The sequence below is a fragment of the Triplophysa dalaica genome, chromosome 24 (assembly GCF_015846415.1).
Source record: "Triplophysa dalaica isolate WHDGS20190420 chromosome 24, ASM1584641v1, whole genome shotgun sequence".
NCBI lineage: Eukaryota > Metazoa > Chordata > Actinopteri > Cypriniformes > Nemacheilidae > Triplophysa > Triplophysa dalaica.
In genome coordinates this window covers 16,429,961-16,444,321 of record NC_079565.1, presented here as the reverse complement: position 1 = coordinate 16,444,321, position 14,361 = coordinate 16,429,961, and the positions used below count along the sequence as shown (strand labels likewise).

The window sequence follows — 14,361 nt, the reverse complement described above, 5'->3', positions numbered from 1 at the left end:
GACCTCATAGGTAAAACTCTTCAGCAACGTTTTTCATAATTTTCCTGTGTTCACCCACACAATTATCCGTCCCCGCCTTCACGGCTAGGATAATAAGCGTTTAGTTTGCGTCACTAACTGACCAACTCAGTTAAGCATTCAACACATAGCCCACATATTTAGCTCAGTAGATCTGTACGGACTTGCATCTTGCTGTTTGTGCCTTTCTCTCTCCCCTGTGTCTCAATTTGTCCAGACCATCCCATCCTGTCACCTGCCAGTCCAGCTAGAGACCAGGCAAAGCGCTGCGATGGACTCCTGCCTGGGACCAACATCGGCACACGGCAACTGCACTGAGAGCAGTTGGTCGGACGACCTAATCCGGCGAATGGACCACGATCTGAACCAGAGCTACAACTACAGAGAGCCAAGAACTCATCTGAAGTGCACAGCCAGGATCATCGGTGACCACGCCCCCGACCAGATCGTCCTACTAGAGCCAGAAGCACCTGCAGAACCGCCCAGACCAGCTGGACCTGCAAACGACAGAGGATGAAGAGGACCAGGAGCTACAGGAGGAGATGAAAAGCTACAAGAGTCCTTAGCAACACAGACTGAGCAAAGAGAGCAGACGCCAGAGAGGAGCTGGTAGGAAAACTCCAAGATGCAGAAGCTCTCTATAATGGCCCCGGCAGACAGCAACCCAATGCCACGGCCAAGGCCTATAAAGGCCCTCTGCAAGCAGTCCATGCTGAAGTCCAAGCCATGACTCAGCAAAGGAATCAAAATGAACTGAACTTAGCTTGCAGACTACAGTGTGAACAGACAGGTGAATGCAACAGATTCTCCCCTGTCGTGTCCCCCAGCTAAAAGCCCAAAGCTCCGAAAAGGGGGGTGGGTGAAACCCCACTGTTCTCACCTTTCTAGCCAGCAAACACAGAGGGGTGGGGCAGGAACAATCCAGAAGAACCTGCAGACACACACGCTGCATGGCCCCACAGACCCCAGCAAGCTGGCCAGAAACATGACAGCTGTCACCACTAAATGCTGTCACCATGAACACTGCAGGAGGCCACAACAAATGCCTACCTGCAAAACATTGACTCTCGATCATTAACACTGCCCATTGTGATCACAAGAGACAGATCACCTGCTTAGGATCACCTCCTGCCAAGAGGACCACAGCATCCTATGCCAGCAGTCAGATACTGTCAAAGCGGATTTCAGCAGCTACAACACATCTGCTACAGCCAGCATGTGAGCCTATGTCAGACGACAGAACGGGCCAAAAGGAAAGAAGACTTCAAAGCAAAACTCTTCTCCCTCAGAAATCCGCATCACACTTTGAGTCATAACCTAAGCGCTACAGCCTTCTTCCGCCACGATCACTTGATATCTGCGGAACTACAGAGAACATAGCGCCGCCTCCATAAAGACTGTGTAAATCCTGCCTATCTCTGCACATCACAAAGAACTGACTATGGAGAGTCCACCACAGTAGCAGATCTTCAGCAGAGACTCAGCAGATGTTACAGCCTGCCGGGAACAGCCAAGCACCAGACAGGATGCCCTGAGACAACACAGTGTCACCACTTTCTTCGAACTCGAAAGACGGCGCCCTGTGGAAACCCAGCTGGCAACCTAGGAGCCACTGACCCGTTCCGGCCCAACAGTCATCGAGGAATTCATCTCAACACCATGGATGACACCTCCCCAGAGAGCAAAAGAACAGTGCAACTACGTCTGAGACAGCAGAGATCCTGGGGACATCAAAGGAGCTGATTCCACAAGAAACCTCAACAGGAGGATTTAAAGTCCAAATCAGACTCTTTTTGACCACAAGTGGCATGTGAAACAAACAACCCTTTTGAATGCCCTCCGTCTGAGAAAAATGTTCAGATCTCTGTAACCTGCTGGTCGACCACAGAGACAGTCATCCTATTACAAGATGAACATGGCACCCTACAGGAACCATGGGCAGATATCTCAGACATCAGCTTTACACTGTTCACACTCTCTCTCCAACAACACCAGTTTCAGACATTTCCTCTTCTGTCAAGTGCGTGCAGTTTCCATTGGACTTATGCCTGTCAACCACAGCAACGGCCCAGGACACCTGTGCCTTGAACTTGAAAGGGAATAACCAATGCTGAACCTGCTACTTCCTGGTTCTCGCTAATCTCACAGCCCCATGGGGGGCCCTCTCAAGTGCGAGAACATTCTACGATCTACTAGAACAGCCCAGAGTTTTGCACTCTGGTGAATAAATTAGACTGTTGTACCTGCATTCACCAAAAGGGGTCACTGTTCAGCTCAACACACAGTGTGACCAAGCCTTCAACCACACATATTCAAGGGAATACGTGGAGCATGGCCCACTCTGGAAGCCACACCCCCTATTTACTGAATAAGTCAGCTTTTTGCAGCATGCATACTGTACAAGTGAGTACAGTTACCAAAGATTTTGAACAATGTCTTTATGAAGAGCATGACAGCGGATTACCAGTCCAAGGAGATGGACCACGCCCTGCACCTGCCATCAATGGCCAGTGCTACAGCTGCTCGTCACAAAGACAATGATGCAGAACCAATGTCAACTATGTGGCCCCACTCACAGAACCACATGACATTACATCCCAAGCTAGCTGCATCCTGGGCTACACAGGACACCACCTACAAGGTTCGTGAAATGTTAAAAGAACTGCCCACTCATGTAAACGAGCGCTCAAGACGGTGCCATGTACACACCAAATGTCACCTGCGCTTCACCACATGCCTGATTTACCCTTGCTGAACGTAGTTCCATCTGAAAGCTGGACTTGCCAAACACTGCCTTAACACTGGTCTAAACTGACAGCGGGACCAGAACGAAAGGAGGGTAACCAAGCACCAGCAGAACATGGCTCTTACCACAGCCTGAGTTCAGACGGCACCCCCACAACATCGGCAGGGCCAGCAATGAGACCCCAACCTTGTCCTACACCGCTCACCAGTACTTCAATGAAAGACCCCGGAGTGTGACACCAGCCTTTGCCCAGCAATCACTGCAGAACATGTGAAGGCCAGAGAGCATGCTGCACCCGGCAAGATTCACAACAGGAAAGTGAAGTGAGTAACAAGATTTGGTATCATAACTTTGCCCAGCTACTTGAGACGGTTGGGGATATGTAGACAACACCCCTCCCCATGACACAGGACTACAGGCATTTGCGTGGAAGCCAACATTCCATCCCACCTGCTGCTTCATCCATGACTGCTGCGGTGCATCTCTGTGGAGACAGGACACAACCTAACCAACCTGTTGCCAGAACCAGCAAACAGGTGCAGGGGTGCTCTCCCTTGATGTCTAAGCAGGATCGAAAAGATGAAAGGTACCAAATTTAAGCCAATGCCTGACCACTCGGGAGCATTCTCTGCCTGTATGTCGAGATCCTGTGGACCAATAGGAACCTCCAGTGATCCCACCATCATGATCCAACTATCCATCGTCAGCTGAAGTTTACATTCGCACTTCCTCTTCCGAAAGGGGGGATATGTAGTGTCTGGATCAAGCCATTCAACCTCTCACTCCCTTTTGTCTAGGTATTAAGATAACATCTTCAAAGACCAAAGGAAACCTAGCTCCATGGGGTCTGGTTTTAGTTTGAACTCTCACAGAGAGTGTTATAACCATTTGGTTCCTCTGTTGGATATTTACGACTCCTTCGCTTCAAAGCATTGTTGATAAGTCTCTGTCTCATCTCTTACTTAAGACATGAGACCAAGCAGAGAAACTTCTCTGACAAATAGGAACTTATTTGATTTGAACTATTCTTCTCTGTAAATGTATCTAAATGTCTAGGTTGTGTGTTGTCGCTCGTGCTATTTTATATACTCTGTATTTGTTAGATATGCAAGTTTTGATTCAGGGTTCATTTGACGTATTCATACGTTCACAGTTCAATGCATTGCATGTTTCATATGTAACTACACATCTTTGAATTCCCTATATGATGAGCTATGTTATAAAAAACATAGCACACATCATACTATGCCCATAACTAAGTTTAGGTATTAAACGCAAACTGACCAAACTGTCAGAGCTATGCAAATGAGGTGCCATGAGAAACAAAGGATCTTTCTTAGGCCCCCTTTTCACTTTCATGGCATTGGCCCGCAGACCATCTGGGGGCAGGGCAGGTATGCATTTAAAACACCATCACCGAACCATGTTTTCAGAAGAACTTTTGAAATCACAAAGGAAAAGAAAGAGGACGAGGAGACACTCCAAGGGACTCCCCTCTGGGGAGTCCGTTTAGGCCATGGAACTCTGGACTCCGAACCCAAACTCAGCGTTTCAACAGGACTGCATTCTGAAACCATTCAAGATTTCCATCAACGCGCATAGGCTACAGATATTGGTCCAACAACAATATTGCAAGTATCCGTTTCTAAATATAGATTAGCTGCGTTAAGATCGTGCCTCTTTGTTAAAGATGATTTTAATGGTTTTCAGACATGTTTTACCTGCCTCGCGGCCATGCCCTCTCACTTTCTCTCTCTCTCTCTCTCTGCGCATCCTAGCGCATTTGTGTTTCATGTATTTGTTTGTCTTCATTATGTTTACCATGTAGAGTAGAGTTTAATAAAAACCATAGAGGCATTTGTGATGGGTTCTCTTTGTTCACGCTCACAAACTTGGTCACTTAAACTGTGTTTCGATCTATGCTACCTCTGCTCTTAAATTTTGTTTGGTAAAGTCACGTTACTTATGGTCATGAGATAACGTTAGTGTATAAATCATTGATGCATTTGCTGGACGAATACATATAGGATTTGTATCACTATACTGCTAATCAGAATTGTAAAATATGTATGTGTAATGACGATTATTATACATATTTGCCTTTGAGCTAAACTAATTCCTTGACTGAATTTGACGTTTTAACAACTCATTTCATATATGTTTGATCTTGATAGATCTGGTGGAGAATCTTATTTGATGAGTAAACTCATCCGTAATTTAACAAGCAGCTAAAAACGCTACATTTAATTTGACCTCCTGTGGGTATAACAAGCCTAAACATTGCCCAAAATTATACCCAATCCCTCCGGGTGGTTTTATTAAGGGAAACTTTAATTGTAAATTAAGTTATGACTCATGTAACATATAACATATCAAATATTTTGTCTGTGTATGTAAAATAACGCAGTGCTGATGATAAAACCTATGCATGGCTACAGTCACGAATGGATGATTTAATCTCTGATTACAAAAACAGACTTGCAGTCCAAATCCCATCTATGCGTTCTAAGCGAGATCTGCTTGGAAATTTGGCAGGTCTCTTTAGCTCAGTTAATTCAAAAGCCAACACTTTTAAAATAACTGGACAATCACAATTTTCAGTATGGTTGGCGAACTAGGTTGCCACTGGTGTTCAACATATCACCAACAGTAATGAAAACATTATAAAGGGGGTTAGATTTGAGCATGAATTATTCAATCAGACACATAACATTGAATGTGACTTATCCTGCAGATCATATGCACAAGAAATATTTACTGCAGCAAGAAATTCTAGATGTACGTCTTCTCAAGACACCTAGACATACTTTAAATGATCTGATAGAAACTCAGTCTTAACCACAGATTCATGTAAATTGAACCAAATTGTAACAATTCTGTTTTTAAATAACTTTGCTGAGGAGAAGCAGAACACAAGATCCCTTCACCCACGCCATTTGATTCTGTTGTTGGGCCAGTGGGTTCTCTTTTACCGTTCAAAAATTCTGTTGCGTTTCATGATGTTCGAGTTCGCACCTTTTCTAATAGAAAAATGTAGAGCCACTGACAGAACTATCCATTGATGCAAACTAAAAAACAGAGTTTTAGATAGAAAAAATGTCACGTATTTGAAATGGTAAAATCCTGAAAGTATCTATGTTACTAAATACTGAGATTAGGAATAGATGTGTGAATGTTGTGAATTAATTTAATGGTTACCAGAAAGAAAAGGATTCAGTTAACCATCATCACACCTTTATTAAAACACATTATTTTACAGGGGGTGGGGATAACATGTTTAGATGATACAGTTTGATAGGTCTAACTCGGTTTCAACTTCAAGTTTTCACTTTATTTATATCCCCACAAGACAATTCGGTTTGTGGCAATACATATAACAGACATAACACACAAAACAATATTACAATATTCCATTAGATAATATAGACAGATAAGGAAAGTTCAAGAAAGCTTCATTACCTTCATTCAGAAGGGAAACAGGTGTAGGAATGAATGAATGTCTGTATCTGTGGCTCCTAACTGCAGGAAATCTGAACCGCAAAGCAGAAGGTAAAAATTCAAACTCAGATTAAAGGAGACGATGATCACTGACTGTTGTAATCCGCACCATCTGCATTTTGTACAAGTCGATTTGTTTCTACCACTGACCTTTATTATTCTGCATATGGTATTTCTGCATTGGTAGTGAGATTACCATACCAGTATATTATGGAAAATGTTCAAATAGGCTCAACGTCTCCTTAGACAGACACCCTTTCACTCTTAGGGTTTACTCACATTTAGCCCCGTTACTGTCTGTGTGTTATTCATCAGGCCTACTTTATTATGTTCAAGGCAAAAGGTTGAATAAGAATCAGAAGAGCTTTATCACCAGTATGTTTAAACACACAAGGAATTTGACCTGGAGACAGAAGCAAACATACATGATATGTCTTTGAATTATGCCTGCTTAGTATATGTTGCCTGTGTTTAGACTTTTTTGCGGATTACACCTGCCTTGTATACTTTGCCTGCATTTGGATTTGTACCTTTGAGGATAATTTTGGATTATCAGAAGATATTATTCCACACTATCTTCCCTATGCAACAACTATTCATTTGAATACCATGCTGTTATTATCACATCTCCCACTCAGCTCAGCGGTGTTGTAGTCTACCACCCCCAAGGTCCTCTTCACAACTTCATTGAAGAGTTAGATGTGCTGCTCTCATCATTTCCGGAGGATAGCGGCCCTCTTGTAGTCTTTGCGGACTTCAACATCCACCTGAAGAAACCCTAGGCTTCTGACTTCCACACCCTCACCGCCTCGTTCGACCTCACGCGCCTCATCACAGCCTGTACTCACAGATCTGGAAACCAGCTGGATCTCATCTACATCCGTAACTGCACCACAGATAACATTCAAGTCACACCTCTTCATATTTCTGACAACTTCTCCATCACTTTCAACATGTTCCTTCCTACATACACTTTACCACCATCACCTTATTATATATAGCACCATCTCTGCTAAAGTCACATCCTCTCCTCCCGCCAACTTTTCATCTCCAGATGCTGCCACCAACACCTTATGCTCAACACTTACATCCTGTCTAGATAACCTTCGTCCTCTGTCCTCCAGACCAGTCTGCACTTTTCCATCCACATTCAAACAGGCCCCTGTCACGCCCCTACTGAGTAGGTGTGCTTCATCTTCACACAGTTGTGAAAACAATCTCTGGTTGTTTGGGTGACTTTAAATGCAGTTTATGACATGTACAATTGTTGTCAGGGTGTCACTAAGGTCTCTGGACAGTTTTTACTGGTAAGTGCCTGGCGATGTATCATACAGTGGAAGGTTACACAGTCCGGAGTCCTTTCCATTAAACGGCTGTTAAATGCTTTATTTCTACCCATCATCGCGGCAGCCCCATCAGTGCAGCAAGTGACAAGATTTGCATAGGGTAGATTGTAGGATGTGAGGTAAGAATCTCACCTGTAGTTATTGTGGATAAATTTGTAGACAAAAGTATGTCCCTTCTAACTCATCTCTGTCAACATACTGTACATATATGATAAGCACAGAGTCTCCCGCAACTGTGGTCGTTTCATCAAGGTGTATAGCAAATGGAACTTTTCTAAGCTTTTCGTGCAACTGTTTTTTGCAGTTTTCTGCCATTTGATCAATTCTGTATTTAACTGTGTTGTTAGAAAGTGGGACAGATTTCACTTTTTCAGCTTCTTGCAGGCCACACAATTCCTCCACTATTTTCATACAAGCAGATTTGATTAGCTTCTCTCCAATATTATGCAGCTTTATTGCCTTGGCAATCAACTGTGAAGACACACATTACCTGGACCCTATATACTGTATGTTTACCTTTTCACATTGTTCTTTGTCAAGTCTTATTGTAGAACTTCATCTTGTTACCTTTCATTAAGGATTACTTACCTGTGTCTTGAATAACCTGTTTTTGTGAGAAAAGATTGGATTATCTATGGGGTTACTTCTGTTTGTGAACATGTTGTTCTAAGGAGTACTTATCTGTGTCTGGAATTACCGTTTTTTGGATACTTATGTGACTTACCTGTTTTTGCTTGTTCCTTATTTTTACTTTGACTCATTTGAATAAACCTTTTTGCTTTTGAATCTCTTCCGTTATAGATACGTCATCATGTAATGACATATCTATACGTATAATTTTTTCCCGTTATAGATATGTCATCATGTAATTTTACAGATGTAGTAATAACTACATCTGTGATAAGAATGGTTAAGTTTTAACCAAAAAGCGGCAGGCCCCACAACCCCCAAAACCTCTGTGTCAACCTAGCCAACCCGTTCCCTCTGAAAGAGCTCTCCGGACACAAACTTCCATCTGCTGGAGGACTAAACAAGACTGCAAAGAGCACTTGTAACTGATATGAATTGGGTCCCCGCTACGATAACAGCAACAATCTCAAATATTTACAGAACAAGTGGGAACCCGGTGTTCCTTTAGTTTTCCCTAAATCTGTCCTGATAAGTAAGAAAAAAATGAAGGCCCTTTCCAATCCTATGACAAAGCTATCTAATCTAATAACTTTTAGACGTCACACTGAGAATGACAGGGGTAAAAAACTATTAGTATTATTAATAGTATTATTATATTAAAAATAATACTATTAAATTAGCATTTTTAAACATCCGTTCACTAAAAAACAAATCCTTTTTGGTCAATGACCTCATCACCAGTAACAAACTGGACTTCATGTTTCTAAATGAAACTTGGTTAGATGATAGTTGTAGTGCTACAATCCTCAATGAATCTGCCCCCCCCAAACTTTACTTTTATAAATGTTTGCAGAGCTGTTAGGAGAGGTGGAGGAATAGCTGCTCTATTTAAAGATCTCTTTGACCGTAAGCAAGTTTTACTTGGTGACTACCTGTCCTTTGAATACTTGAGTATTGCTTTAAAAGGTGCACCACACATTCTGTTTACAATTACTTACATACCTCCCAAATACTCCCCAGTCTTTGTTGATGATTTTTCAGAACTGCTATCAGCTATTTCCTCAGAATTTGACTGCTTTGTTATTGCTGGAGATTTTAATATTCATGTAGACAAGACAGAAAACAACACTGCAAATGAACTTTTAAATGTTTTAAACACTTTTGATCTGATCCAGCATGTGCACGGTCCCACACACAATCGTGGACACACTCTGGATCTGTTCATTAGCAAAGGTCGAAACATCTCATCCACTATTAGAGATGTGGCACTGTCTGATCATTTTTGTATTTTCTTTGATATATCAATCAGTCCTGCCACTGAAGACAGACCTGTCTCTATAAAAAAGAGATTCATAAATGAGAACACCAGTGAGCTATTTATGAATGCTATGTCTTTGTCACCGAGTATATCTGCAGACTCTATGGATGTTCTCCTCGATAGCTTTAATGAAAAGTTAAAACTGCTATCGATGCCATTGCTCCAGTAAAGGTCAAGGCGATAACTGGCAGGCGTAAAGCACCCTGGAGAAACACACCAGCAGTACAAAGCATGAAAAGAACATGCAGAAAAGCAGAGCGTATGTGGCGAAAAACCAAACTTGAAGTTCACTATAACATCTATAAAGACAGTCTGCATGCATTCAATGTTGACTTAGGCAAAGCTAGACAGAACTTTTTCTCCAACATAATAAACTGAAAAATAAATCGCACCCTTTTTGCAACTGTAGAGAGACTAACAAATCCCCCTAGTCAAGTTCCGAGTGACATGCTGTCTGATGACAAATGCAATGAGTTTGCAACTTTTTTCCTTGAGAAGATCAATAATATCAGAATGAAAATCAGCACATCTCCAAGCGGCAGTCAGGTCAGTCTGAACTCAGTACATCAGAAATTAGTTACTCTTTCTGGAACTGGATTGCGTGAGACAAAAATTTGTCATAATCTTCAAGCACCAGTAAAAAAAAAATGGACGTAACAACGTCTTTTGACGTAATAACCAGCCAATAGCAGCGCTGCTGATCACTAGTTCTTCTATCTATATATGTTGCCTTTTACAAACAGTGCGTGAGAGTGCAATGATCCCAGACAATTTAATTCAGATATTCTAATCATCAAAAACAGGTGCGTCAAAGAACTGAATGATCCAGATCATGCTTAGCAGGATCAGGTCATCTTGGATGTTTCATTTGATCTTGGATGTAGTAAGTGATGTACAATGAACGCGCCCCACAGCTCATTTAGAAATGCAGTTGTAACACTTTCAAAACTTCACAAGGAACGACAGAATTAACCAGGTATGAATAGACACAGTTAAAAAGACACAGGTGAATGGGATTGGGATAATGACTGCTGAACAGGATTATGGGAGGTGTAGTCCAGAGTCCAAGAGGGAGCGCCCTCTGGTGGAGCATGAGGGGACTCTACATGGTGGTTGTGACAGGTAGTCTCTTTCTTTTGTTAACTAATGGATTTTTTTCATTTTAGTGTTGTTCATCTTTAATTTCTCTCTTGTATTTAGCCAAAACTATTGACAAAATGGGCTCTGCTGCAGAGGCTTTATCTTAAATGTAACCTACATCATTAACTGGAGAACTTGCCTGATTTTGGGGAATGTAAAACTAGATTTTTTTATTCTTCTCCCTTTGGTCTGAATCAAAATATTTGAAATTGCCATTTTTGCACTGTACACCTGCACTGCTTGTGCTTCAATGTAGCTGCTAGACATGCACTAATATACTTACCATTTTTTGATCATTGAGGGTAGTGTAGTCCTTAAGAAGGTCTAAAATGTAATGACCATATCATGTAATAACATCATATAGGTTTGCCTTCAAAGATGTTTTTGATAAAAGAACTTTTGGAAAATATCAAAGTTATTTTTTACTTCTGGACGAAAAACCTGTGAAACTCTGTACAATAAAGACAAAACACAATACTGATTGATGATTTTAGATCGATGTTTCCCCACTGTTATGTAACCTTAAATGCAAAATGTTCATGTTTTGCTTGTTTGGCAAATGTGAGTAACTTGTGAATTGATTTTACTTTACAATGACTTACGGTACTGCTGAATAATGTTAATAAAGAGCATTAGTATCATCACTTGATGTTTAGATTGCTTCTAGTTCAAATGATAAATCTGTAATCATATATTATTATGTTAGATTGTATACATTATTTCCAACCAATAAAAATATCACCAGAGGATGGGTCACATTAGTAAATCAACATATATACTCAAATGCTGTACGTTGTTGTCGACTGTTTCTCAAGAACAATAGAGACACTCCCTTCTGTGATCAGGTCAGATGTTCCTCTTCAAAGATCGCCACACATCAGATAACATGACTGTCTTATGTCTGACAATTGACCAATGTCTACTGACAAATATTAAATTTGATATGTTACCAACACCACCTTGATTCCAAGAATCATCACATTGACAAAAGAACACGCCACATGTAATCACCATAGAAAACTACATAGGTTAGACATATACGATTTTGACATATATTTCACAGCATAGTTAAATGCTACACATAAAAAAAATCAGATTTTTAGAACATGAAAATAAATTGAACTGAAATTGGAAATGTTGCATTTTTGCAAAATCGTAAGTGGATTGCACAATTCTGCGTATGTAATGTCATGCTTCTTTCTCCACAGTGTAACTGTGTTTTATTGTATGGTGTATAAGGGCAAGATATTTGATATTATATATAATTATATATCCATCCATTCATTTTCTTCCGCTTATCCGGGGCCAAGTCGCGGGGGCAGCAGTCTAAGCAGGGATGCCCGGGGTCTCCTCCCGGTGGGACATGCCCGGAACACCTTCCCGGGAAGGCGTCCAGGGGGCATCCGGAAAAGATGCCCGAGCCACCTCAGCTGGCCCCTCTCGATGTGGAGGAGCAGCGGATCTACTCTGAGCTCCTCCCGAGTGACCGAGCTTCTCACCCTATCTCTAAGAGATCGCCCAGCCACCCTGCGGAGGATGCTCATTTCGGTCGCCTGTATTCGGGATCTTGTCCTTTCGGTCATGACCCACAGCTCATGACCATAGGTGAGAGTAGGAACGTAGATTGACCGGTAAATGGAGAGCTTCGCCTTGCGGCTCAGCTCCTTCTTCACCACGACAGACCGGTACAGCGACCGCATTACTGCAGAAGCTTCACCGATCCGTCTGTCAATCTCCTGTTCCATCCTTCCCTCACTCGTGAACAAGACCCCCAGATACTTGAACTCCTCCACTTGAGGCAGGAATATATTATATATAATTGTATTGCATCACATTCATCAGTGCGTTTGTTTATTACAGTGCATCTTAACATGCAAATGTTAAACTGATGTCGGAGGGCATTAAGGAGTCAAATTCAAACAGTAAAACTCTTACGGTTGAACATTTATGGTTCTTCTTAAGCAGTGAGCCAGGTGGACATACTGTACGTGCTACGATAGCAGGGGGACTCTGGAGGGACTGGGGGTTGTGAGGCGGAGCATAAGCAACGTGAACACAGCCTGTGTGCTCTCAATGAGGTAGTCTTTCTCCAGTGTGATTGTAGATGTGCTCGGAGCAGCGGATTATCCAAACAGAAGACTGGATGCACATCTATTCTCCTGCATGCTCCCATCGCATCGCATCTCATCTCATCTCACCAAAGCGCATGAAAGAAACGGAGCAAAGAGGAAAGAAAAGAGCAGCATTGAGAATCTTCCAGGTGGACAGTAAAGGTGAGAGCTGCATAGGTTGGTTTTGCATTTCTGTTTTCACAGCTATAGCTCTATAAAAACATGTTTTCTGTTCTCACAACAGATCTGTGAGCTAAGATTTAGTGATGTGATCTTTCAGATCTGCTTTTAATAACTGGTTTATGAGGCATGTCTTCTTTCCTTCTGTATCACAGTAGTAACGTGTCTGAATTAAATACGCAATGAGGAAAAAACTAAAACAGTTGTTTTACTAAAACAATCAGCAGTTGTTTAAGCCTTTCTTTATATGTTGATCTGTTGTAATTATTATTACTATTATTATTATTCACATTTTACCAGATATACAAGGTGTGCCTTTTTTTATCTGTGAAATTCTTATGCTTTAAACTGATTGTGAAAGATGAGCACAAGAAAGCGGCAAGAAGTGGCATGACTGTTTCTATATCTCTCTCTAGGATTCTTTCATTTATTTCGTTTTTTAGATCAGAATGAACCTAAAAGAAATAAATGAAAATAAGGGCACTAAAAACTGAGTTGGGAACTAATCCAAACATTTTCAAAAAAAAGTAATGGGGACAAAATGTATGTATATCTTATTGGGATCGATGTGAGTGATATTCAAATCATTTGGTCTTTTGAATGGTAAATTGAAAGTTTTTCACTCCTTTTGACTAGTAGACTGCAGAGAGAAAAAAGAAAGCAGGAGTAATGTAAATGAGCTTATTTTATTCTGTGGGAGCTCAAAAATGTTGCGTTGAGGCCATCACGATGCAAGCCGAGTAATGACTCTAAAGATGAAAGTAATATTTTATTCAAACCTGTTAAATTCACAAAGTGATGAAGCACTCGGAGAGAAATGAAAAAGAAACTAGCAGCGAGCCCCTCCCCTCTTGTTTAATATCACCACTGAAGGTCAAAGGTTAGCTGGGGAGAGCAGGTGTGATGGGGGTGAAGTGAAGGCTGGGGATTGGTTGTGCTAGCTCAGGATCAATGTAAAGCGTCACCAGGGAAACATAGAATGGTGTGAATTCATCCACACAGAGTTGATTCAATCAGCAGTAAAGATGAATTAGAGTTGATTTGTTTGAAATGTTGAGGATATATTCAGGTTCTTATATTGCCTGATAAATCAATGAAGATCAAGGCCATTACGTGTGAGCAACTGAAGGAGAATTGAATGGAGGTAGTGAAACATTGTTTTGAATACTGTGGGCATTGAAAGCTTCTCACATGCATTGTGAACACATATCCTGGGATGAACATTCCTCTGCCTACAGGCAACTGAAGAGCAAGAAATAAGACTGAATGTGAAAAGCAAGACGCTGAAGAAGTGTGAAGAAAGAGTCTGTGAACAGTGTTAGAAAAACATGTGAAAAGCATCAAATGTATATGTGTGCGTTTCAGCTGGAATAA

The 14,361-nt window shown here is 41.5% G+C and overlaps 1 protein-coding gene across 2 annotated transcripts in view; it reads left to right on the top strand.

Moving 5' to 3' along the window:
* Positions 1–12,810: 12,810 nt before the first annotated feature.
* Positions 12,811–14,361, top strand: part of slc1a2b (solute carrier family 1 member 2b) — a 34,034-nt gene continuing 32,483 nt past the window's right edge. Inside the window, exon 1 of one of the 2 annotated variants that reach the window (XM_056739398.1) lies at positions 12,811–12,969. The gene's annotated coding sequence lies outside the window, so the exon portion shown is untranslated. The remainder of the gene's footprint in view (positions 12,970–14,361) is intronic. The other variant, XM_056739399.1, reaches the window with a different exon arrangement.